This window comes from Hippoglossus stenolepis, chromosome 10, assembly GCF_022539355.2.
Source record: "Hippoglossus stenolepis isolate QCI-W04-F060 chromosome 10, HSTE1.2, whole genome shotgun sequence".
Taxonomy (NCBI): domain Eukaryota; kingdom Metazoa; phylum Chordata; class Actinopteri; order Pleuronectiformes; family Pleuronectidae; genus Hippoglossus; species Hippoglossus stenolepis.
In genome coordinates, this window is record NC_061492.1 from 27,093,928 (window position 1) to 27,115,235 (window position 21,308).

The 21,308-nt window shown below is 46.9% G+C and overlaps 43 non-coding genes and 1 pseudogene across 43 annotated transcripts; all 44 read right to left on the reverse strand.

Moving 5' to 3' along the window:
- On the reverse strand, positions 1 to 161 carry LOC124852928 (annotated as a pseudogene).
- A 180-nt stretch (positions 162 to 341) lies between these two features.
- On the reverse strand, positions 342 to 453 carry LOC124853460. The gene has a single exon (XR_007033803.1). It is a non-coding gene; the product is annotated as a U5 spliceosomal RNA (small nuclear RNA).
- A 495-nt stretch (positions 454 to 948) lies between these two features.
- LOC124854050 lies at positions 949 to 1,138 on the reverse strand. The gene has a single exon (XR_007034318.1). It is a non-coding gene; the product is annotated as a U2 spliceosomal RNA (small nuclear RNA).
- A 182-nt stretch (positions 1,139 to 1,320) lies between these two features.
- On the reverse strand, positions 1,321 to 1,433 carry LOC124853233. Its single transcript, XR_007033576.1, has one exon. It is a non-coding gene; the product is annotated as a U5 spliceosomal RNA (small nuclear RNA).
- A 496-nt stretch (positions 1,434 to 1,929) lies between these two features.
- Positions 1,930 to 2,118, reverse strand: LOC124854212. The gene has a single exon (XR_007034458.1). It is a non-coding gene; the product is annotated as a U2 spliceosomal RNA (small nuclear RNA).
- A 177-nt stretch (positions 2,119 to 2,295) lies between these two features.
- LOC124853377 lies at positions 2,296 to 2,406 on the reverse strand. Its single transcript, XR_007033720.1, has one exon. It is a non-coding gene; the product is annotated as a U5 spliceosomal RNA (small nuclear RNA).
- A 494-nt stretch (positions 2,407 to 2,900) lies between these two features.
- On the reverse strand, positions 2,901 to 3,095 carry LOC124854360. Its single transcript, XR_007034604.1, has one exon. It is a non-coding gene; the product is annotated as a U2 spliceosomal RNA (small nuclear RNA).
- Positions 3,096 to 3,268: 173 nt separating this feature from the next.
- On the reverse strand, positions 3,269 to 3,381 carry LOC124853263. The gene has a single exon (XR_007033606.1). It is a non-coding gene; the product is annotated as a U5 spliceosomal RNA (small nuclear RNA).
- Positions 3,382 to 3,875: 494 nt separating this feature from the next.
- Positions 3,876 to 4,065, reverse strand: LOC124853821. Its single transcript, XR_007034159.1, has one exon. It is a non-coding gene; the product is annotated as a U2 spliceosomal RNA (small nuclear RNA).
- A 178-nt stretch (positions 4,066 to 4,243) lies between these two features.
- Positions 4,244 to 4,356, reverse strand: LOC124853234. The gene has a single exon (XR_007033577.1). It is a non-coding gene; the product is annotated as a U5 spliceosomal RNA (small nuclear RNA).
- A 496-nt stretch (positions 4,357 to 4,852) lies between these two features.
- Positions 4,853 to 5,042, reverse strand: LOC124854105. The gene has a single exon (XR_007034354.1). It is a non-coding gene; the product is annotated as a U2 spliceosomal RNA (small nuclear RNA).
- Positions 5,043 to 5,222: 180 nt separating this feature from the next.
- On the reverse strand, positions 5,223 to 5,335 carry LOC124853264. Its single transcript, XR_007033607.1, has one exon. It is a non-coding gene; the product is annotated as a U5 spliceosomal RNA (small nuclear RNA).
- A 492-nt stretch (positions 5,336 to 5,827) lies between these two features.
- Positions 5,828 to 6,018, reverse strand: LOC124853475. The gene has a single exon (XR_007033817.1). It is a non-coding gene; the product is annotated as a U2 spliceosomal RNA (small nuclear RNA).
- Positions 6,019 to 6,197: 179 nt separating this feature from the next.
- On the reverse strand, positions 6,198 to 6,309 carry LOC124853451. The gene has a single exon (XR_007033794.1). It is a non-coding gene; the product is annotated as a U5 spliceosomal RNA (small nuclear RNA).
- Positions 6,310 to 6,802: 493 nt separating this feature from the next.
- On the reverse strand, positions 6,803 to 6,992 carry LOC124854114. The gene has a single exon (XR_007034363.1). It is a non-coding gene; the product is annotated as a U2 spliceosomal RNA (small nuclear RNA).
- Positions 6,993 to 7,168: 176 nt separating this feature from the next.
- On the reverse strand, positions 7,169 to 7,282 carry LOC124853479. Its single transcript, XR_007033821.1, has one exon. It is a non-coding gene; the product is annotated as a U5 spliceosomal RNA (small nuclear RNA).
- Positions 7,283 to 7,780: 498 nt separating this feature from the next.
- On the reverse strand, positions 7,781 to 7,971 carry LOC124853105. The gene has a single exon (XR_007033480.1). It is a non-coding gene; the product is annotated as a U2 spliceosomal RNA (small nuclear RNA).
- Positions 7,972 to 8,147: 176 nt separating this feature from the next.
- Positions 8,148 to 8,258, reverse strand: LOC124853661. Its single transcript, XR_007034001.1, has one exon. It is a non-coding gene; the product is annotated as a U5 spliceosomal RNA (small nuclear RNA).
- A 500-nt stretch (positions 8,259 to 8,758) lies between these two features.
- Positions 8,759 to 8,948, reverse strand: LOC124853730. Its single transcript, XR_007034069.1, has one exon. It is a non-coding gene; the product is annotated as a U2 spliceosomal RNA (small nuclear RNA).
- A 177-nt stretch (positions 8,949 to 9,125) lies between these two features.
- On the reverse strand, positions 9,126 to 9,238 carry LOC124853235. Its single transcript, XR_007033578.1, has one exon. It is a non-coding gene; the product is annotated as a U5 spliceosomal RNA (small nuclear RNA).
- Positions 9,239 to 9,732: 494 nt separating this feature from the next.
- Positions 9,733 to 9,922, reverse strand: LOC124854072. The gene has a single exon (XR_007034325.1). It is a non-coding gene; the product is annotated as a U2 spliceosomal RNA (small nuclear RNA).
- A 178-nt stretch (positions 9,923 to 10,100) lies between these two features.
- On the reverse strand, positions 10,101 to 10,211 carry LOC124853491. The gene has a single exon (XR_007033833.1). It is a non-coding gene; the product is annotated as a U5 spliceosomal RNA (small nuclear RNA).
- A 488-nt stretch (positions 10,212 to 10,699) lies between these two features.
- On the reverse strand, positions 10,700 to 10,888 carry LOC124854145. Its single transcript, XR_007034393.1, has one exon. It is a non-coding gene; the product is annotated as a U2 spliceosomal RNA (small nuclear RNA).
- A 177-nt stretch (positions 10,889 to 11,065) lies between these two features.
- LOC124853546 lies at positions 11,066 to 11,176 on the reverse strand. Its single transcript, XR_007033888.1, has one exon. It is a non-coding gene; the product is annotated as a U5 spliceosomal RNA (small nuclear RNA).
- A 498-nt stretch (positions 11,177 to 11,674) lies between these two features.
- LOC124853509 lies at positions 11,675 to 11,865 on the reverse strand. Its single transcript, XR_007033851.1, has one exon. It is a non-coding gene; the product is annotated as a U2 spliceosomal RNA (small nuclear RNA).
- Positions 11,866 to 12,040: 175 nt separating this feature from the next.
- LOC124853313 lies at positions 12,041 to 12,152 on the reverse strand. The gene has a single exon (XR_007033656.1). It is a non-coding gene; the product is annotated as a U5 spliceosomal RNA (small nuclear RNA).
- A 494-nt stretch (positions 12,153 to 12,646) lies between these two features.
- On the reverse strand, positions 12,647 to 12,836 carry LOC124854061. Its single transcript, XR_007034322.1, has one exon. It is a non-coding gene; the product is annotated as a U2 spliceosomal RNA (small nuclear RNA).
- A 178-nt stretch (positions 12,837 to 13,014) lies between these two features.
- On the reverse strand, positions 13,015 to 13,127 carry LOC124853236. The gene has a single exon (XR_007033579.1). It is a non-coding gene; the product is annotated as a U5 spliceosomal RNA (small nuclear RNA).
- Positions 13,128 to 13,623: 496 nt separating this feature from the next.
- On the reverse strand, positions 13,624 to 13,813 carry LOC124854097. Its single transcript, XR_007034346.1, has one exon. It is a non-coding gene; the product is annotated as a U2 spliceosomal RNA (small nuclear RNA).
- Positions 13,814 to 13,989: 176 nt separating this feature from the next.
- LOC124853499 lies at positions 13,990 to 14,100 on the reverse strand. Its single transcript, XR_007033841.1, has one exon. It is a non-coding gene; the product is annotated as a U5 spliceosomal RNA (small nuclear RNA).
- A 497-nt stretch (positions 14,101 to 14,597) lies between these two features.
- On the reverse strand, positions 14,598 to 14,787 carry LOC124854143. The gene has a single exon (XR_007034392.1). It is a non-coding gene; the product is annotated as a U2 spliceosomal RNA (small nuclear RNA).
- A 178-nt stretch (positions 14,788 to 14,965) lies between these two features.
- On the reverse strand, positions 14,966 to 15,077 carry LOC124853453. The gene has a single exon (XR_007033796.1). It is a non-coding gene; the product is annotated as a U5 spliceosomal RNA (small nuclear RNA).
- Positions 15,078 to 15,576: 499 nt separating this feature from the next.
- LOC124854146 lies at positions 15,577 to 15,766 on the reverse strand. Its single transcript, XR_007034394.1, has one exon. It is a non-coding gene; the product is annotated as a U2 spliceosomal RNA (small nuclear RNA).
- Positions 15,767 to 15,947: 181 nt separating this feature from the next.
- LOC124853615 lies at positions 15,948 to 16,058 on the reverse strand. The gene has a single exon (XR_007033955.1). It is a non-coding gene; the product is annotated as a U5 spliceosomal RNA (small nuclear RNA).
- A 498-nt stretch (positions 16,059 to 16,556) lies between these two features.
- On the reverse strand, positions 16,557 to 16,745 carry LOC124854129. The gene has a single exon (XR_007034378.1). It is a non-coding gene; the product is annotated as a U2 spliceosomal RNA (small nuclear RNA).
- Positions 16,746 to 16,924: 179 nt separating this feature from the next.
- LOC124853237 lies at positions 16,925 to 17,037 on the reverse strand. Its single transcript, XR_007033580.1, has one exon. It is a non-coding gene; the product is annotated as a U5 spliceosomal RNA (small nuclear RNA).
- Positions 17,038 to 17,531: 494 nt separating this feature from the next.
- Positions 17,532 to 17,721, reverse strand: LOC124854131. The gene has a single exon (XR_007034380.1). It is a non-coding gene; the product is annotated as a U2 spliceosomal RNA (small nuclear RNA).
- Positions 17,722 to 17,898: 177 nt separating this feature from the next.
- On the reverse strand, positions 17,899 to 18,011 carry LOC124853332. Its single transcript, XR_007033675.1, has one exon. It is a non-coding gene; the product is annotated as a U5 spliceosomal RNA (small nuclear RNA).
- A 495-nt stretch (positions 18,012 to 18,506) lies between these two features.
- Positions 18,507 to 18,693, reverse strand: LOC124852676. The gene has a single exon (XR_007033099.1). It is a non-coding gene; the product is annotated as a U2 spliceosomal RNA (small nuclear RNA).
- Positions 18,694 to 18,871: 178 nt separating this feature from the next.
- Positions 18,872 to 18,984, reverse strand: LOC124853238. Its single transcript, XR_007033581.1, has one exon. It is a non-coding gene; the product is annotated as a U5 spliceosomal RNA (small nuclear RNA).
- A 495-nt stretch (positions 18,985 to 19,479) lies between these two features.
- LOC124854298 lies at positions 19,480 to 19,668 on the reverse strand. Its single transcript, XR_007034542.1, has one exon. It is a non-coding gene; the product is annotated as a U2 spliceosomal RNA (small nuclear RNA).
- A 177-nt stretch (positions 19,669 to 19,845) lies between these two features.
- LOC124853614 lies at positions 19,846 to 19,956 on the reverse strand. The gene has a single exon (XR_007033954.1). It is a non-coding gene; the product is annotated as a U5 spliceosomal RNA (small nuclear RNA).
- A 491-nt stretch (positions 19,957 to 20,447) lies between these two features.
- LOC124852885 lies at positions 20,448 to 20,634 on the reverse strand. Its single transcript, XR_007033302.1, has one exon. It is a non-coding gene; the product is annotated as a U2 spliceosomal RNA (small nuclear RNA).
- Positions 20,635 to 20,808: 174 nt separating this feature from the next.
- Positions 20,809 to 20,918, reverse strand: LOC124853855. Its single transcript, XR_007034188.1, has one exon. It is a non-coding gene; the product is annotated as a U5 spliceosomal RNA (small nuclear RNA).
- Positions 20,919 to 21,308: the final 390 nt, after the last annotated feature.

Consider the following 21,308-nt stretch of genomic DNA (forward strand, 5'->3'; position numbering starts at 1 on the left):
TGCTAGGTCGATGCGTGGAGAGAAAGGAGCAAGCTCCAAATTTCTGCCCTCATGCCAAAAATCTGCTTAATATGTAGTCCTCATATAGAGGACATATCAGATATTAAACTGATAAGAACAGATACTACACTTGGATCTTAGCCAAAAGGCCGAGAAGCGATAAGCCCCAAGTGTTGGATGTCTCCACCAAGCTCTTGGCACACAACTTCACTTGTTGTGGTACCTGCTCGTAGGTGTGCATAACAATGGCTGCTGCTTATCACCTCCGCCCAAGCTCTCCTTTGTGGCGCTTTGATTTCTGACCTAGACAGCTCTTTGACTTTTCACAATTTCATAAGGCTCAGCCATACAGCAAAGCCTGCCAAAAATATATTCAACTCATGTTTGTTCCTTCCACGGAAGTCTTTAGTAAAAGGCGAAAGACTTATGCGTTATGAAGAGAAACCAGAGTCAGCATGGCCCCTCTGTTGAGAGCAGCAGAGGAGCCTCCGGTCACAGTCACCACCTTCACGGTAGGCCTCTCTTTGCTTTCCGCATGTCAGATCCCAGTATGCAACATTCCCAACCCGCCCCATCTGCCAACCAAAATTATACACGTCTTTATTACCTCCTGCCCTGACTACTGTGATTGGCTTTAAGCCTGCCTAAGCAATACATCCCTGAACCACTTACATTCGCTCCAAAATGCTGACTCTGGTTTCTCACCAAGTCTCCCAGAAGGTCTTGAGGAAAGCAAGTTTCCATTCTTGACAAACGCTTCTAACTCAATTTGGAATCCAGTTCAAGCTCATTGTGACCCTGCATGGTCACGCTACACAGTGAGCCATCAGAGCGGTTTCACACACTTGTGTGTGCTATGGCATGCTACCTCACTTTCATTGAGCCAGTGTAGAATTCACTTTTGATACGCGACAATTGTTTGAGTGTTTGGTTTTCTACAAGGTAAGAACAGAGTGCACCGTTCCCAGCGGCACTGCAATGCTAGGTCGATGCGTGGAGAGAAAGGAGCAAGCTCCAAATTTCTGCCCTCATGCCAAAATCTGCTTAATATGTAGTCCTCATATAGAGGACATATCAGATATTAAACTGATAAGAACAGATACTACACTTGATCTTAGCCAAAAGGCCGAGAAGCGATAAGCCCCAAGTGTTGATGTCCACGCCAAGCTCTTGGCACAAATCTCACTTGTTGTGGGTACACCGTCAGTAGGTGTGCATAACAATGGCTGCTGCTTATCACCTCCGCCTAAGCTCTCCTTTGTGGCGCTTGATTTCTGACCTACACAGCAGCTCTTTGACTTTTCACAACTTCATAAGGCTCAGCCATACAGCAAAGCCTGCCAAAAATATATTCAACTCATGTTTGTTCCTCTCCACGGAAGTCTTTAGTAAAAGGCGAAAGACTTGTGCGTTATGAAGAGAAACCAGAGTCAGCATGGCCCTCTGTTGGAGAGCAGCAGAGGAGCCTCTCGGTCACAGTCACCACCTTCACGGTAGGCCTCTCTTGCTTTCCGCATGTCAGATCCCAGTATGCAACATTCCAACCCGCCCCCATCTGCCAACCAAAATTATACACGCCTTTATTACCTCCTGCCCTGACTACTGTGATTGGCTTTTAAGCCTGCCTAAGCAATACATCCCTGAACCACTTACATTCGCTCCAAAATGCTGACTCTGGTTTCTCACCAAGTCTCCCAGAAGGTCTTGAGTGAAAGCAAGTTTCCATTCTTGACAAACGCTTCTAACTCAATTTGGAATCCAGTTCAAGCTCATTGTGACCCCGCATGGTCACGCCACTAAGCAGTGAGCCATCAGAGCGGTTTCCACACCTGTGTGTGCCAGGTCATACCTCACTTTCATTGAGCCAGTGTAGAATTCACTTTTGATACGCGACAATTGTTTGAGTGTTTGGTTTTCTACAAGGTAAGAACAGAGTGCACCGCTCCCAGCGGCACTGCAATGCTAGGTCGATGCTGGAGAGAAAGGAGCAAGCTCCAAATTTCTGCCCTCATGCCAAAATCTGCTTAATATGTAGTCCTCATATAGAGGACATATCAGATATTAAACTGATAAGAACAGATACTACACTTGATCTTAGCCAAAAGGCCGAGAAGCGATAAGCCCCAAGTGTTGGATGTCCACGCCAAGCTCTTGGCACAAATCTCACTTGTTGTGGTACCCTGTCGTAGGTGTGCATAACAATGGCTGCTGCTTATCACCTCCGCCAAGCTCTCCTTTGTGGCGCTTGATTTCTGACCTAGACAGCTCTTTGACTTTTCACAATTTCATAAGGCTCAGCCATACAGCAAAGCCTGCCAAAATATATTCAACTCATGTTTGTTCCTCTCCACGGAAGTCTTTAGTAAAAGGCGAAAGACTTGTGCGTATGAAGAGAAACCAGAGTCAGCATGGCCTCTGTTGAGAGCAGCAGAGGAGCCTCTCGGTCACAGTCACCACCTTCACGGTAGGCCTCTTTGCTTTCCGCATGTCAGATCCCAGTATGCAACATTCCAACCCGCCCCCATCTGCCAACCAAAATTATACACGTCCTTATTACCTCCTGCCCTGACTACTGTGATTGGCTTTAAGCCTGCCTAAGCAATACATCCCTGAACCACTTACATCCGCTCCAAAATGCTGACTCTGGTTTCTCACCAAGTCTCCCAGAAGGTCTTGAGGAAAGCAAGTTTCCATTCTTGACAAACGCTTCTAACTCAATTTGGAATCCAGTTCAAGCTCATTGTGACCCCGCATGGTCACGTCACTAAGCAGTGAGCCATCAGAGCGGTTTCACACACTTGTGTGTGCCAGGTCAAGTACCTCACTTTCATTGAGCCAGTGTAGAATTCACTTTTGATACGCGACAATTGTTTGAGTGTTTGGTTTTCTACAAGGTAAGAACAGAGTGCACCGCTCCCAGCGGCACTGCAATGCTAGGTCGAGCAAGTGCGTGAGAGAAAGGAGCAAGCTCCAAATTTCTGCCCTCATGCCAAAAATCTGCTTAATATGTAGTCCTCATATAGAGGACATATCAGATATTAAACTGATAAGAACAGATACTACACTTGATCTTAGCCAAAAGGCCGAGAAGCGATAAGCCCCAAGTGTTGGATGTCCACGCCAAGCTCTTGGCACAAATCTCACTTGTTGTGGTACCCCGCTCTAGGGTGCATAACAATGGCTGCTGCTTATCACCTCCGCCCAAGCCTCTTTGGGCTTTGATTTCTGACCAAGACAGCTCTTTGACTTTTCACAATTTCATAAGGCTCAGCCATACAGCAAAGCCTGCCAAAAATATATTCAACTCATGTTTGTTCCTCTCCACGGAAGTCTTTAGTAAAAGGCTAAAGACTTGTGCGTTATGAAGAGAAACCAGAGTCAGCATGGCCCTCTGTTGAGAGCAGCAGAGGAGCCTCTCGGTCACAGTCACCACCTTCACGGTAGGCCTCTCTTGCTTTCCGCATGTCAGATCCCAGTATGCAACATTCCCAACCCGCCCACATCTGCCAACCAAAATTATACACGCCTTTATTACCTCCTGCCCTGACTACTGTGATTGGCTTTAAGCCTGCCTAGCAATACATCCCTGAACCACTTACATTCGCCTCCAAAATGCTGACTCTGGTTTCTCACCAAGTCTCCCAGAAGGTCTTGAGGAAAGCAAGTTTCCATTCTTGACAAACGCTCTAACTCAATTTGGAATCCAGTTCAAGCTCATTGTGACCGCGCATGGTCACGCCACTAAGCAGTGAGCCATCAGAGCGGTTTCACACACTTGTGTGTGCCAGGCCGTACTCTCACTTTCATTGAGCCAGTGTAGAATTCACTTTGATACGCGACAATTGTTTGAGTGTTTGGTTTTCTACAAGGTAAGAACAGAGTGCACCGCTCCCAGCGGCACTGCAATGCTAGGTCGATGCGTGAGAGAAAGGAGCAAGCTCCAAATTTCTGCCCCTCATGCCAAAAATCTGCTTAATATGTAGTCCTCTATAGAGGACATATCAGATATTAAACTGATAAGAACAGATACTACACTTGATCTTAGCCAAAAGGCCGAGAAGCGATAAGCCCCAAGTGTTGATGTCCACGCCAAGCTCTTGGCACAAATCTCACTTGTTGTGGTACCCGTCGTAGGTGTGCATAACAATGGCTGCTGCTTATCACCTCCGCCCAAGCTCTCCTTTGTGGCGCTTGATTTCTGACCTAGACAGCTCTTTTGACTTTTCACACTCTTCATAAGGCTCAGCCATACAGCAAAGCCTGCCAAAAATATATTCAACTCATGTTTGTTCCTCTCCACGGAAGTCTTTAGTAAAAGGCGAAAGACTTGTGCGTTATGAAGAGAAACCAGAGTCAGCATGGCCTCTGTTGGAGAGCAGCAGAGGAGCCTCTCGGTCACAGTCACCACCTTCACGGTAGGCCTCTCTTTGCTTTCCGCATGTCAGATCCCAGTATGCAACATTCCAACCCGCCCCATCTGCCAACCAAAATTATACACGTCTTTATTACCTCCTGCCCTGACTACTGTGATTGGCTTTAAGCCTGCCTAAGCAATACATCCCTGAACCACTTACATTCGCCCAAAATGCTGACTCTGGTTTCTCACCAAGTCTCCCAGAAGGTCTTGAGTGAAAGCAAGTTTCCATTCTTGACAAACGCTTCTAACTCAATTTGGAATCCAGTTCAAGCTCATTGTGACCCGTGCATGGTCACGCCACAAAGCAGTGAGCCATCAGAGCGGTTTCACACACTTGTGTGTGCCAGGTCGTTACTTCACTTTCATTGAGCCAGTGTAGAATTCACTTTTGATACGCGACAATTGTTTGAGTGTTTGGTTTTCTACAAGGTAAGAACAGAGTGCACCGCTCCCAGCGGCACTGCAATGCTAGGTCGATGCATGGAGAGAAAGGAGCAAGCTCCAAATTTCTGCCCTCATGCCAAAATCTGCTTAATATGTAGTCCTCATATAGAGGACATATCAGATATTAAACTGATAAGAACAGATACTACACTTGATCTTAGCCAAAAGGCCGAGAAGCGATAAGCCCCAAGTGTTGGATGTCCACGCCAAGCTCTTGGCACAAATCTCACTTGTTGTGGTACCCCGCTCGTAGGTGTGCATAACAATGGCTGCTGCTTATCACCTCCGCCCAAGCTCTCCTTTGTGGCGCTTTGATTTCTGACCTAGACAGCTCTTTGACTTTTCACAATTTCATAAGGCTCAGCCATACAGCAAAGCCTGCCAAAAATATATTCAACTCATGTTTGTTCCTCTCCACGGAAGTCTTTAGTAAAAGGCTAAAGACTTGTGCGTTATGAAGAGAAACCAGAGTCAGCATGGCCCTCTGTTGGAGAGCAGCAGAGGAGCCTCTCGGTCACAGTCACCACCTTCACGGTAGGCCCTCTTTGCTTTCCGCATGTCAGATCCCAGTATGCAACATTCCCAACCCGCCCCATCTGCCAACCAAAATTATACACGCCTTTATTACCCTCCTGCCCTGACTACTGTGATTGGCTTTAAGCCTGCCTAAGCAATACATCCCTGAACCACTTACATTCGCTCCAAAATGCTGACTCTGGTTTCTCACCAAGTCTCCCAGAAGGTCTTGGGAAAGCAAGTTTCATTCTTGACAAACGCTCTAACTCAATTTGGAATCCAGTTCAAGCTCATTGTGACCCTGCATGGTCACGCCACAAAGCAGTGAGCCATCAGAGCGGTTTCACACACTTGTGTGTGCCAGGCCATACCTCACTTTCATTGAGCCAGTGTAGAATTCACTTTGATACGCGACAATTGTTTGAGTGTTTGGTTTTCTACAAGGTAAGAACAGAGTGCACTGTTCCCAGCGGCACTGCAATGCTAGGTCGATGCATGGAGAGAAAGGAGCAAGCTCCAAATTTCTGCCCTCATGCCAAAAATCTGCTTAATATGTAGTCCTCATATAGAGGACATATCAGATATTAAACTGATAAGAACAGATACTACACTTGATCTTAGCCAAAAGGCCGAGAAGCGATAAGCCCCAAGTGTTGGATGTCCACGCCAAGCTCTTGGCACAAATCTCACTTGTTGTGGTACCCCGCTCGTAGGTGTGCATAACAATGGCTGCTGCTTATCACCTCCGCCCAAGCTCTCCTTTGTGGCGCTTGATTTCTGACCTAGACAGCTCTTTGACTTTTCACAATTTCATAAGGCTCAGCCATACAGCAAAGCCTGCCAAAAATATATTCAACTCATGTTTGTTCCTTCCACGGAAGTCTTTAGTAAAAGGCGAAAGACTTGTGCGTTATGAAGAGAAACCAGAGTCAGCATGCCCCTCTGTTGGAGAGCAGCAGAGGAGCCTCTCGGTCACAGTCACCACCTTCACGGTAGGCCTCTTCTTGCTTTCCGCATGTCAGATCCCAGTATGCAACATTCCCAACCCGCCCCCATCTGCCAACCAAAATTATACACGTCTTTATTACCTCCTGCCCTGACTACTGTGATTGGCTTTAAGCCTGCCTAAGCAATACATCCCTGAACCACTTACATTCGCTCCAAAATGCTGACTCTGGTTTCTCACCAAGTCTCCCAGAAGGTCTTGAGAAAGCAAGTTTCCATTCTTGACAAACGCTTCTAACTCAATTTGAATCCAGTTCAAGCTCATTGTGACCTCTGCATGGTCACGCCACAAAGCAGTGAGCCATCAGAGCGGTTTCACACATTGTGTGCCAGGCCGTTACCTCACTTTCATTGAGCCAGTGTAGAATTCACTTTGATACGCGACAATTGTTTGAGTGTTTGGTTTTCTACAAGGTAAGAACAGAGTGCACCGCTCCCAGCGGCACTGCAATGCTAGGTCGATGTGTGAGAGAAAGGAGCAAGCTCCAAATTTCTGCCCTCATGCCAAAAATCTGCTTAATATGTAGTCCTCATATAGAGGACATATCAGATATTAAACTGATAAGAACAGATACTACACTTGATCTTAGCCAAAAGGCCGAGAAGCGATAAGCCCCAAGTGTTGATGTCCACGCCAAGCTCTTGGCACAAATCTCACTTGTTGTGGTACCCCGTTCGTAGGTGTGCATAACAATGGCTGCTGCTTATCACCTCCGCCCAAGCTCTCCTTTGTGGCGCTTTGATTTCTGACCTAGACAGCTCTTTGACTTTTCACAATTTCATAAGGCTCAGCCATACAGCAAAGCCTGCAAAAATATATTCAACTCATGTTTGTTCCTTCCACGGAAGTCTTTAGTAAAAGGCGAAAGACTTGTGCGTTATGAAGAGAAACCAGAGTCAGCATGGCCTCTGTTGAGAGCAGCAGAGGAGCCCTCGGTCACAGTCACCACCTTCACGGTAGGCCTCTCTTTGCTTTCCGCATGTCAGATCCCAGTATGCAACATTCCCAACCCGCCCCCATCTGCCAACCAAAATTATACACGTCTTTATTACCTCCTGCCCTGACTACTGTGATTGGCTTTTAAGCCTGCCTAAGCAATACATCCCTGAACCACTTACATTCGCTCCAAAATGCTGACTCTGGTTTCTCACCAAGTCTCCCAGAAGGTCTTGAGTGAAAGCAAGTTTCCATTCTTGACAAACGCTTCTAACTCAATTTGAATCCAGTTCAAGCTCATTGTGACCCCGTGCATGGTCACGCCACAAAGCAGTGAGCCATCAGAGCGGTTTCACACACTTGTGTGTGCCAGGCCGTTACCTCACTTTCATTGAGCCAGTGTAGAATTCACTTTTGATACGCGACAATTGTTTGAGTGTTTGGTTTTCTACAAGGTAAGAACAGAGTGCACCGCTCCCAGCGGCACTGCAATGCTAGGTCGATGCATGGAGAGAAAGGAGCAAGCTCCAAATTTCTGCCCTCATGCCAAAAATCTGCTTAATATGTAGTCCTCATATAGAGGACATATCAGATATTAAACTGATAAGAACAGATACTACACTTGATCTTAGCCAAAAGGCCGAGAAGCGATAAGCCCCAAGTGTTGGATGTCCACGCCAAGCTCTTGGCACAAATCTCACTTGTTGTGGTACCCTGTCGTAGGTGTGCATAACAATGGCTGCTGCTTATCACCTCCGCCCAAGCTCTCCTGTGGCGCTTGATTTCTGACCTAGACAGCTCTTTGACTTTTCACAATTTCATAAGGCTCAGCCATACAGCAAAGCCTGCCAAAAATATATTCAACTCATGTTTGTTCCTTCCACGGAAGTCTTTAGTAAAAGGCGAAAGACTTTGCGTTATGAAGAGAAACCAGAGTCAGCATGGCCTCTGTTGGAGAGCAGCAGAGGAGCCTCTCGCGTCACAGTCACCACCTTCACGGTAGGCCTCTTTGCTTTCCGCATGTCAGATCCCAGTATGCAACATTCCCAACCCGCCCCCATCTGCCAACCAAAATTATACACGTCTTTATTACCTCCTGCCCTGACTACTGTGATTGGCTTTTAAGCCTGCCTAAGCAATACATCCCTGAACCACTTACATTCGCTCCAAAATGCTGACTCTGGTTTCTCACCAAGTCTCCCAGAAGGTCTTGAGTGAAAGCAAGTTTCCATTCTTGACAAACGCTTCTAACTCAATTTGAATCCAGTTCAAGCTCATTGTGACCCCGTGCATGGTCACGCCACTAAGCAGTGAGCCATCAGAGCGGTTTCACACACTTGTGTGTGCCAGGCCAAGTTACCTCACTTTCATTGAGCCAGTGTAGAATTCACTTTGATACGCGACAATTGTTTGAGTGTTTGGTTTTCTACAAGGTAAGAACAGAGTGCACCGCTCCCAGCGGCACTGCAATGCTAGGTCGATGCATGGAGAGAAAGGAGCAAGCTCCAAATTTCTGCCCTCATGCCAAAAATCTGCTTAATATGTAGTCCTCATATAGAGGACATATCAGATATTAAACTGATAAGAACAGATACTACACTTGATCTTAGCCAAAGGCCGAGAAGCGATAAGCCCCAAGTGTTGGATGTCCACGCAAGCTCTTGGCACAAATCTCACTTGTTGTGGTACCCCGTCTGTAGGTGTGCATAACAATGGCTGCTGCTTATCACCTCCGCCCAAGCTCTCCTTTGTGGCGCTTGATTTCTGACCTAGACAGCTCTTTGACTTTTCACAATTTCATAGGCTCAGCCATACAGCAAAGCCTGCCAAAAATATATTCAACTCATGTTTGTTCCTCTCCACGGAAGTCTTTAGTAAAAGGCGAAAGACTTGTGCGTTATGAAGAGAAACCAGAGTCAGCATGGCCCTCTGTTGAGAGCAGCAGAGGAGCCTCTCGGTCACAGTCACCACCTTCACGGTAGGCCTCTTTGCTTTCCGCATGTCAGATCCCAGTATGCAACATTCCCAACCCGCCCCATCTGCCAACCAAAATTATACACGTCTTTATTACCTCCTGCCCTGACTACTGTGATTGGCTTTTAAGCCTGCCTAAGCAATACATCCCTGAACCACTTACATTCGCTCCAAAATGCTGACTGGTTTCTCACCAAGTCTCCCAGAAGGTCTTGAGTGAAAGCAAGTTTCCATTCTTGACAAACGCTTCTAACTCAATTTGGAATCCAGTTCAAGCTCATTGTGACCCCGCATGGTCACGCCACTAAGCAGTGAGCCATCAGAGCGGTTTCACACACTTGTGTGTGCCAGGCCGTTACCTCAGTTTCATTGAGCCAGTGTAGAATTAACTTTTGATACGCGACAATTGTTTGAGTGTTTGGTTTTCTACAAGGTAAGAACAGAGTGCACCGTTCCCAGCGGCACTGCAATGCTAGGTCGATGCGTGGAGAGAAAGGAGCAAGCTCCAAATTTCTGCCCCCATGCCAAAATCTGCTTAATATGTAGTCCTCATATAGAGGACATATCAGATATTAAACTGATAAGAACAGATACTACACTTGATCTTAGCCAAAAGGCCGAGAAGCTATAAGCCCCAAGTGTTGGATGTCCACGCCAAGCTCTTGGCACAAATCTCACTTGTTGTGGTACCCCGTCGTAGGTGTGCATAACAATGGCTGCTGCTTATCACCTCCGCCCAAGCTCTCCTTTGTGGCGCTTGATTTCTGACCTAGACAGCTCTTTGACTTTTCACAATTTCATAAGGCTCAGCCATACAGCAAAGCCTGCCAAAAATATATTCAACTCATGTTTGTTCCTTCACGGAAGTCTTTAGTAAAAGGCGAAAGACTTGTGCGTTATGAAGAGAAACCAGAGTCAGCATGGCCTCTGTTGGAGAGCAGCAGAGGAGCCTTCTCGGTCACAGTCACCACCTTCACGGTAGGCCTCTTTGCTTTCCGCATGTCAGATCCCAGTATGCAACATTCCCAACCCGCCCCCATCTGCCAACCAAAATTATACACGTCTTTATTACCTCCTGCCCTGACTACTGTGATTGGCTTTAAGCCTGCCTAAGCAATACATCCCTGAACCACTTACATTCGCTCCAAAATGCTGACTTGGTTTCTCACCAAGTCTCCCAGAAGGTCTTGAGTGAAAGCAAGTTTCCATTCTGACAAACGCTTCTAACTCAATTTGAATCCAGTTCAAGCTCATTGTGACCCCGCATGGTCACGTCACAAAGCAGTGAGCCATCAGAGCGGTTTCACACCTGTGTGTGCCAGGTCAACCTCAGTTTCATTGAGCCAGTGTAGAATTCACTTTTGATAGCGACAATTGTTTGAGTGTTTGGTTTTCACAAGGTAAGAACAGAGTGCACCGCTCCCAGCGGCACTGCAATGCTAGGTCGATGCGTGGAGAGAAAGGAGCAAGCTCCAAATTTCTGCCCTCATGCCAAAATCTGTTAATATGTAGTCCTCATATAGAGGACATATCAGATATTAAACTGATAAGAACAGATACTACACTTGATCTTAGCCAAAAGGCCGAGAAGCGATAAGCCCCAAGTGTTGGATGTCCACGCCATAAGCTCTTGGCACAAATCTCACTTGTTGTGGTACCCCGTTCGTAGGTGTGCATAACAATGGCTGCTGCTTATCACCTCCGCCAGCTCTCCTTTGTGGCGCTTGATTTCTGACCTAGACAGCTCTTTGACTTTTCACATTCATAAGGCTCAGCCATACAGCAAAGCCTGCCAAAATATATTCAACTCATGTTTGTTCCTTTCACGGAAGTCTTTAGTAAAAGGCGAAAGACTTGTGCGTTATGAAGAGAAACCAGAGTCAGCATGGCCCTCTGTTGAGAGCAGCAGAGGAGCCTCTCGTCACAGTCACCACCTTCACGGTAGGCCCTTTGCTTTCCGCATGTCAGATCCCAGTATGCAACATTCCCAACCCGCCTCCATCTGCCAACCAAAATTATACACGTCTTTATTACCTCCTGCCCTGACTACTGTGATTGGCTTTTAAGCCTGCCTAAGCAATACATCCCTGAACCACTTACATTCGCTCCAAAATGCTGACTCTGGTTTCTCACCAAGTCTCCCAGAAGGTCTTGAGGAAAGCAAGTTTCCATTCTTGACAAACGCTTCTAACTCAATTTGGAATCCAGTTCAAGCTCATTGTGACCCCTGCATGGTCACGCCACTAAGCAGTGAGCCATCAGAGCGGTTTCACACACTTGTGTGTGCCAGGCCGTTACCTCAGTTCTTTCATTGAGCCAGTGTAGAATTCACTTTTGATACGCGACAATTGTTTGAGTGTTTGGTTTTCTACAAGGTAAGAACAGAGTGCACCGCTCCCAGCGGCACTGCAATGCTAGGTCGATGCGTGGAGAGAAAGGAGCAAGCTCCAAATTTCTGCCCTCATGCCAAAAATCTGCTTAATATGTAGTCCTTATATAGAGGACATATCAGATATTAAACTGATAAGAACAGATACTACACTTGATCTTAGCCAAAAGGCCGAGAAGCGATAAGCCCCAAGTGTTGATGTCCACGCCAAGCTCTTGGCACAAATCTCACTTGTTGTGGTACCCCGTCGTAGGTGTGCATAACAATGGCTGCTGCTTATCACCTCCCCAAGCTCTCCTTTGTGGCGCTTGATTTCTGACCTAGACAGCTCTTTGACTTTTCACAATTTCATAAGGCTCAGCCATACAGCAAAGCCTGCCAAAATATATTCAACTCATGTTTGTTCCTCTCCACGGAAGTCTTTAGTAAAAGGCGAAAGACTTGTGCGTTATGAAGAGAAACCAGAGTCAGCATGGCCCTCTGTTGGAGAGCAGCAGAGGAGCCTCTCGGTCACAGTCACCACCTTCACGGTAGGCCTCTTTGCTTTCCGCATGTCAGATCCCAGTATGCAACATTCCCAACCCGCCCCCATCTGCCAACCAAAATTATACACGTCTTTATTACCTCCTGCCCTGACTACTGTGATTGGCTTTTAAGCCTGCCTAAGCAATACATCCCTGAACCACTTACATTCGCTCCAAAATGCTGACTTGGTTTCTCACCAAGTCTCCCAGAAGGTCTTGAGTGAAAGCAAGTTTCCATTCTGACAAACGCTTCTAACTCAATTTGGAATCCAGTTCAAGCTCATTGTGACCTCGCATGGTCACGCCACTAAGCAGTGAGCCATCAGAGCGGTTTCACACTTGTGTGTGCCAGGCCGTTACTTCACTTTCATTGAGCCAGTGTAGAATTCACTTTTGATACGCGACAATTGTTTGAGTGTTTGGTGTTCTACAAGGTAAGAACAGAGTGCACCGTTCCCAGCGGCACTGCAATGCTAGGTCGATGCGTGGAGAGAAAGGAGCAAGCTCCAAATTTCTGCCCTCATGCCAAAATCTGCTTAATATGTAGTCCTCATATAGAGGACATATCAGATATTAAACTGATAAGAACAGATACTACACTTGATCTTAGCCAAAAGGCCGAGAAGCGATAAGCCCCAAGTGTTGGATGTCCACGCCAAGCTCTTGGCACAAATCTCACTTGTTGTGGTACCCCGTCGTAGGTGTGCATAACAATGGCTGCTGCTTATCACCTCCGCCCAAGCTCTCCTTTGTGGCGCTTTGATTTCTGACCTAGACAGCTCTTGACTTTTCACAATTTCATAAGGCTCAGCCATACAGCAAAGCCTGCCAAAAATATATTCAACTCATGTTTGTTCCTCTCCACGGAAGTCTTTAGTAAAAGGCGAAAGACTTGTGCGTTATGAAGAGAAACCAGAGTCAGCATGGCTCCTCTGTTGGAGAGCAGCAGAGGAGCCTCTCGGTCACAGTCACCACCTTCACGGTAGGCCTCTTTGCTTTCCGCATGTCAGATCCCAGTATGCAACATTCCCAACCCGCCCCATCTGCCAACCAAAATTATACACGTCTTTATTACCTCCTGCCCTGACTACTGTGATTGGCTTTAAGCCTGCCTAAGCAATACATCCCTGAACCACTTACATTCGCTCCAAAATGCTGACTCTGGTTTCTCACCAAGTCTCCCAGAAGGTCTTGAGTGAAAGCAAGTTTCCATTCTTGACAAACGCTTCTAACTCAATTTGGAATCCAGTTCAAGCTCATTGTGACCCCGCATGGTCACGCCACAAAGCAGTGAGCCATCAGAGCGGTTTCACACACTTGTGTGTGCCAGGCCGTTACCTCAGTTTCATTGAGCCAGTGTAGAATTCACTTTGATACGCGACAATTGTTTGAGTGTTTGGTTTTCTACAAGGTAAGAACAGAGTGCACCGCTCCCAGCGGCACTGCAATGCTAGGTCGATGCGTGGAGAGAAAGGAGCAAGCTCCAAATTTCTGCCCTCATGCCAAAATCTGCTTAATATGTAGTCCTCATATAGAGGACATATCAGATATTAAACTGATAAGAACAGATACTACACTTGATCTTAGCCAAAAGGCCGAGAAGCGATAAGCCCCAAGTGTTGGATGTCCACGCCAAGCTCTTGGCACAACCCTTGCTCGTGGTACCCTGCTCAGAGGTGTGCATAACAATGGCTGCTGCTTATCACCTCCGCCCAAGCTCTCCTTTGTGGCGCTTTGATTTCTGACCTAGACAGCTCTTGACTTTTCACAATTTCATAAGGCTCAGCCATACAGCAAAGCCTGCCAAAATATATTCAACTCATGTTTGTTCTCTCCACGGAAGTCTTTAGTAAAAGGCGAAAGACTTGTGCGTTATGAAGAGAAACCAGAGTCAGCATGGCCCTCTGTTGAGAGCAGCAGAGGAGCCTCTCGGTCACAGTCACCACCTTCACGGTAGGCCTCTCTTGCTTTCCGCATGTCAGATCCCAGTATGCAACATTCCCAACCCGCCCCCATCTGCCAACCAAAATTATACACGTCTTTATTACCTCCTGCCCTGACTACTGTGATTGGCTTTAAGCCTGCCTACAATACATCCCTGAACCACTTACATTCGCTCCAAAATGCTGACTCTGGTTTCTCACCAAGTCTCCCAGAAGGTCTTGAGGAAAGCAAGTTTCCATTCTTGACAAACGCTTCTAACTCAATTTGGAATCCAGTTCAAGCTCATTGTGACCCCGTGCATGGTCACGCCACTAAGCAGTGAGCCATCAGAGCGGGTTTCACACACTTGTGTGTGCCAGGCCGTTACCTCACTTTCATTGAGCCAGTGTAGAATTCACTTTTGATACGCGACAATTGTTTGAGTGTTTGGTTTTCTACAAGGTAAGAACAGAGTGCACCGTTCCCAGCGGCACTGCAATGCTAGGTCGATGGTGGAGAGAAAGGAGCAAGCTCCAAATTTCTGCCCTCATGCCAAAAATCTGCTTAATATGTAGTCCTCATATAGAGGACATATCAGATATTAAACTGATAAGAACAGATACTACACTTGATCTTAGCCAAAAGGCCGAGAAGCGATAAGCCCCAAGTGTTGATGTCCACGCCAAGCTCTTGGCACAAATCTCACTTGTTGTGGTACCCCGCTCGTAGGTGTGCATAACAATGGCTGCTGCTTATCACCTCCGCCCAAGCTCTCCTTTGTGGCGCTTGATTTCTGACCTAGACAGCTCTTTGACTTTTCACAATTTCATAAGGCTCAGCCATACAGCAAAGCCTGCCAAAAATATATTCAACTCATGTTTGTTCCTTCCACGGAAGTCTTTAGTAAAAGGCGAAAGACTTGTGCGTTATGAAGAGAAACCAGAGTCAGCATGGCCCTCTGTTGGAGAGCAGCAGAGGAGCCTCTCGGTCACAGTCACCACCTTCACGGTAGGCCTCTCCTTGCTTTCCGCATGTCAGATCCCAGTATGCAACATTCCCAACCCCCCCCATCTGCCAACCAAAATTATACACGCCTTTATTACCTCCTGCCCTGACTACTGTGATTGGCTTTTAAGCCTGCCTAAGCAATACATCCCTGAACCACTTACATTCGCTCCAAAATGCTGACTCTGGTTTCTCACCAAGTCTCCCAGAAGGTCTTGAGTGAAAGCAAGTTTCCATTCTTGACAAACGCTTCTAACTCAATTTGGAATCCAGTTCAAGCTCATTGTGACTCCTGCATGGTCACGCTCATAAGCAGTGAGCCATCAGAGCGGTTTCACACACTTGTGTGTGCCAGGCCGCTACCTCACTTTCATTGAGCCAGTGTAGAATTCACTTTGATACGCGACAATTGTTTGAGTGTTTGGTTTTCTACAAGGTAAGAACAGAGTGCACCGCTCCCAGCGGCACTGCAATGCTAGGTCGATGCGTGGAGAGAAAGGAGCAAGCTCCAAATTTCTGCCCTCATGCCAAAAATCTGCTTAATATGTAGTCTCATATAGAGGACATATCAGATATTAAACTGATAAGAACAGATACTACACTTGATCTTAGCCAAAAGGCCGAGAAGCGATAAGCCCCAAGTGTTGGATGTCCACGCCAAGCTCTTGGCACAAATCTCACTTGTTGTGGTACCCCGCCCGTAGGTGTGCATAACAATGGCTGCTGCTTATCACCTCCGCCCAAGCTCTCCTTTGTGGCGCTTTGGATTTCTGACCTAGACAGCTCTTTGACTTTTCACACTCTCATAAGGCTCAGCCATACAGCAAAGCCTGCCAAAAATATATTCAACCCATGTTTGTTCCTTCCACGGAAGTCTTTAGTAAAAGGCAAAAGACTTGTGCGTATGAAGAGAAACCAGAGTCAGCATGGCCCTCTGTTGAGAGCAGCAGAGGAGCCCCTCGGTCACAGTCACCACCTTCACGGTAGGCCTCTCTTTGCTTTCCGCATGTCAGATCCCAGTATGCAACATTCCCAACCCGCCCCCATCTGCCAACCAAAATTATACACGCCTTTATTACCTCCTGCCCTGACTACTGTGATTGGCTTTAAGCCTGCCTAAGCAATACATCCCTGAACCACTTACATCTGCTCCAAAATGCTGACTCTGGTTTCTCACCAAGTCTCCCAGAAGGTCTTGAGGAAAGCAAGTTTCCATTCTTGACAAACGCTTCTAACTCAATTTGGAATCCAGTTCAAGCTCATTGTGACCCCGTGCATGGTCACGCCACTAAGCAGTGAGCCATCAGAGCGGTTTCACACACTTGTGTGTGCCAGGCCGTTACCTCAGTTTCATTGAGCCAGTGTAGAATTCACTTTGATACGCGACAATTGTTTGAGTGTTTGGTTTTCTACAAGGTAAGAACAGAGTGCACCGCTCCCAGCGGCACTGCAATGCTAGGTCGATGCGGAGAGAAAGGAGCAAGCTCCAAATTTCTGCCCTCATGCCAAAAATCTGCTTAATATGTAGTCCTCATATAGAGGACATATCAGATATTAAACTGATAAGAACAGATACTACACTTGATCTTAGCCAAAAGGCCGAGAAGCGATAAGCCCCAAGTGTTGATGTCCACGCCAAGCTCTTGGCACAAATCTCACTTGTTGTGGTACCCTGTCGTAGGTGTGCATAACAATGGCTGCTGCTTATCACCTCCGCCCAAGCTCTCCTTTGTGGCGCTTTGATTTCTGACCTAGACAGCCTTTTGACTTTTCACTACACTCATAAGGCTCAGCCATACAGCAAAGCCTGCCAAAAATATATTCAACTCATGTTTGTTCCTCTCCACGGAAGTCTTTAGTAAAAGGCGAAAGACTTGTGCGTTATGAAGAGAAACCAGAGTCAGCATGGCCCTCTGTGGAGAGCAGCAGAGGAGCCTCTCGTCACAGTCACCACCTTCACGGTAGGCCTCTTTGCTTTCCGCATGTCAGATCCCAGTATGCAACATTCCCAACCCGCCCCATCTGCCAACCAAAATTATACACGCCTTTATTACCTCCTGCCCTGACTACTGTGATTGGCTTTAAGCCTGCCTAAGCAATACATCCCTGAACCACTTACATTCGCTTCCAAAATGCTGACTCTGGTTTCTCACCAAGTCTCCCAGAAGGTCTTGAGTGAAAGCAAGTTTCCATTCTTGACAAACGCTTCTAACTCAATTTGGAATCCAGTTCAAGCTCATTGTGACCCTGCATGGTCACGCCACTAAGCAGTGAGCCATCAGAGCGGTTTCACACACTTGTGTGTGCCAGGCCGTTACCTCACTTTCATTGAGCCAGTGTAGAATTCACTTTGATACGCGACAATTGTTTGAGTGTTTGGTTTTCTACAAGGTAAGAACAGAGTGCACCGCTCCCAGCGGCACTGCAATGCTAGGTCGATGCGTGGAGAGAAAGGAGCAAGCTCCAAATTTCTGCCCTCATGCCAAAATCTGCTTAATATGTAGTCCCCATATAGAGGACATATCAGATATTAAACTGATAAGAACAGATACTACACTTGATCTTAGCCAAAAGGCCGAGAAGCGATAAGCCCCAAGTGTTGGATGTCCACGCCAAGCTCTTGGCACAAATCTCACTTGTTGTGGTACCCTGTCGTAGGTGTGCATAACAATGGCTGCTGCTTATCACCTCCGCCCAAGCTCTCCTTTGTGGCGCTTTGATTTCTGACCTAGACAGCTCTTTGACTTTCACACTTCATAAGGCTCAGCCATACAGCAAAGCCTGCCAAAAATATATTCAACTCATGTTTGTTCCTTCTCACGGAAGTCTTTAGTAAAAGGCGAAAGACTTGTGCGTTATGAAGAGAAACCAGAGTCAGCATGCCCTCTGTTGGAGAGCAGCAGAGGAGCCTCGGTCACAGTCACCACCTTCACGGTAGGCCTCTCTTTGCTTTCCGTGATGTCAGATCCCAGTATGCAACATTCCTAACCCGCCCCATCTGCCAACCAAAATTATACACGCCTTTATTACCTCCTGCCCTGACTACTGTGATTGGCTTTTTAAGCCTGCCTTGCAATACATCCCTGAACCACTTATATTCGCTCCAAAATGCTGACTCTGGTTTCTCACCAAGTCTCCCAGAAGGTCTTGAGGAAAGCAAGTTTCCATTCTTGACAAACGCTTCTAACTCAATTTGAATCCAGTTCAAGCTCACTGTGACCCTGCATGGTCACGCCACTAAGCAGTGAGCCATCAGAGCGGTTTCACACACTTGTGTGTGCCAGGCCGTTACTCCAGTTTCATTGAGCCAGTGTAGAATTCACTTTTGATACGCGACAATTGTTTGAGTGTTTGGTTTTCTACAAGGTAAGAACAGAGTGCACCGCTCCCAGCGGCACTGCAATGCTAGGTCGATGCGTGGAGAGAAAGGAGCAAGCTCCAAATTTCTGCCTCATGCCAAAATCTGTTAATATGTAGTCTCATATAGAGGACATATCAGATATTAAACTGATAAGAACAGATACTACACTTGATCTTAGCCAAAAGGCCGAGAAGCGATAAGCCCCAAGTGTTGGATGTCCACGCCAAGCTCTTGGCACAAATCTCACTTGTTGTGGTACCCCGTTCGTAGGTGTGCATAACAATGGCTGCTGCTTATCACCTCCGCCCAAGCTCTCCTTTGTGGCGCTTGATTTCTGACCTAGACAGCTCTTTGACTTTTCATACCTCATAAGGCTCAGCCATACAGCAAAGCCTGCCAAAAATATATTCAACTCATGTTTGTTCCTCTCCACGGAAGTCTTTAGTAAAAGGCGAAAGACTTGTGCGTTATGAAGAGAAACCAGAGTCAGCATGGCCTCTGTTGGAGAGCAGCAGAGGAGCCTCTCGGTCACAGTCACCACCTTCACGGTAGGCCCCTTTGCTTTCCGCATGTCAGATCCCAGTATGCAACATTCCCAACCCGCCCCCATCTGCCAACCAAAATTATACACGTCTTTATTACCTCCTGCCCTGACTACTGTGATTGGCTTTTAAGCCTGCCTAAGCAATACATCCCTGAACCACTTACATTCGCTCCAAAATGCTGACTCTGGTTTCTCACCAAGTCTCCCAGAAGGTCTTGAGTGAAAGCAAGTTTCCATTCTTGACAAACGCTTCTAACTCAATTTGGAATCCAGTTCAAGCTCATTGTGACCTCTGCATGGTCACGCCACTAAGCAGTGAGCCATCAGAGCGGTTTCACACACTTGTGTGTGCCAGGCCGTTACCTCAGTTCATTGAGCCAGTGTAGAATTCACTTTTGATACGCGACAATTGTTTGAGTGTTTGGTTTTCTAAGGTAAGAACAGAGTGCACTGCTCCCATGCACTGCAATGCTAGGTCGATGCGTGGAGAGAAAGGAGCAAGCTCCAAATTTCTGCCCTCATGCCAAAAATCTGCTTAATATGTAGTCCTCATATAGAGGACATATCAGATATTAAACTGATAAGAACAGATACTACACTTGATCTTAGCCAAAAGGCCGAGAAGCGATAAGCCCCAAGTGTTGGATGTCCACGCCAAGCTCTTGGCACAAATCTCACTTGTTGTGGTACCCCGTTCGTAGGTGTGGCATAACAATGGCTGCTGCTTATCACCTCCGCCCAAGCTCTCCTTTGTGGCGCTGATTTCTGACCTAGACAGCTCTTTGACTTTTCAAATTCTACAGGCTCAGCCATACAGCAAAGCCTGCCAAAAATATATTCAACTCATGTTTGTTCCTTTCCACGGAAGTCTTTAGTAAAGGCGAAAGACTTGTGCGTATGAAGAGAAACCAGAGTCAGCATGGCCCTCTGTTGAGAGCAGCAGCAGGAGCCTCGGTCACAGTCACCACCTTCACGGTAGGCCTCTCTTGCTTTCCGCATGTCAGATCCCAGTATGCAACATTCCCAACCCGCCCCCATCTGCCAACCAAAATTATACACGCTTTATTACCTCCTGCCCTGACTACTGTGATTGGCTTTTAAGCCTGCCTAAGCAATACATCCCTGAACCACTTACATTCGCTCCAAAATGCTGACTCTGGTTTCTCACCAAGTCTCCCAGAAGGTCTTGAGTGAAAGGAGTTTCATTCTTGACAAACGCCTTCTAACTCAATTTGGAATCCAGTTCAAGCTCATTGTGACCCCGTGCATGGTCACGCCACAGCAGTGAGCTATCAGAGCGGTTTCACACTTGTGTGTGCCAGGTCATACTCCAGTTTCATTGAGCCGTGTAGAATTCACTTTTGATACGCGATAATTGTTTGAGTGTTTGGTTTTCTACAAGGTAAGAACAGAGTGCACCGCTCCCAGCTGCACTGCAATGCTAGGTCGATGCGTGGAGAGAAGGGAGCAAGCTCCAAATTCCTGCCCTCATGCCAAAATCTGCTTAATATGTAGTCTCATATAGAGGACATATCAGATATTAAACTGATAAGAACAGATACTACATTGATCTTAGCCAAAAGCCGAGAAGCGATAAGCCCCAAGTGTTGGATGTCCACGCCAAGCTCTGGCAAAATCTCACTTGTTGTGGTACCCTCGCTCTGAGGTGTGCATAACAATGGCTGCTGCTTATCACCTCCGCCAGCTCTCCTTTGTGGCGCTTGATTTCTGACCTAGACAGCCTTTGACTTTTCACACTCTATAAGGCTCAGCCATACAGCAAAGCCTGCCAAAATATATTCAACTCATGTTTGTTCCTTTACGGAAGTCTTTAGTAAAAGGCGAAAGACTTAGGCAGTATGAAGAGAAACCAGAGTCAGCATGGCCCTCTGTTGGAGAGCAGCAGAGGAGCCTCTGGTCACAGTCACCACCTTCACGGTAGGCCTTTGCTTTCCGCATGTCAGATCCCAGTATGCAACATTCCCAACCCGCCCCCATCTGCCAACCAAAATTATACACGCCTTTATTACCTCCTGCCCTGACTACTGTGATTGGCTTTAAGCCTGCCTAAGCAATACATCCCTGAACCATTTACATCCGCCTCAAAATGCTGACTTGGTTTCTACCAAGTCTCCTAGAAGGTCTTGAGGAAAGCAAGTTTCCATTCTTGACAAACGCTTCTAACTCAATTTGAATCCAGTTCAAGCTCATTGTGACTCTGCATGGTCACGCCACTTACAGTGAGCCATCAGAGCGGTTTCACACACTT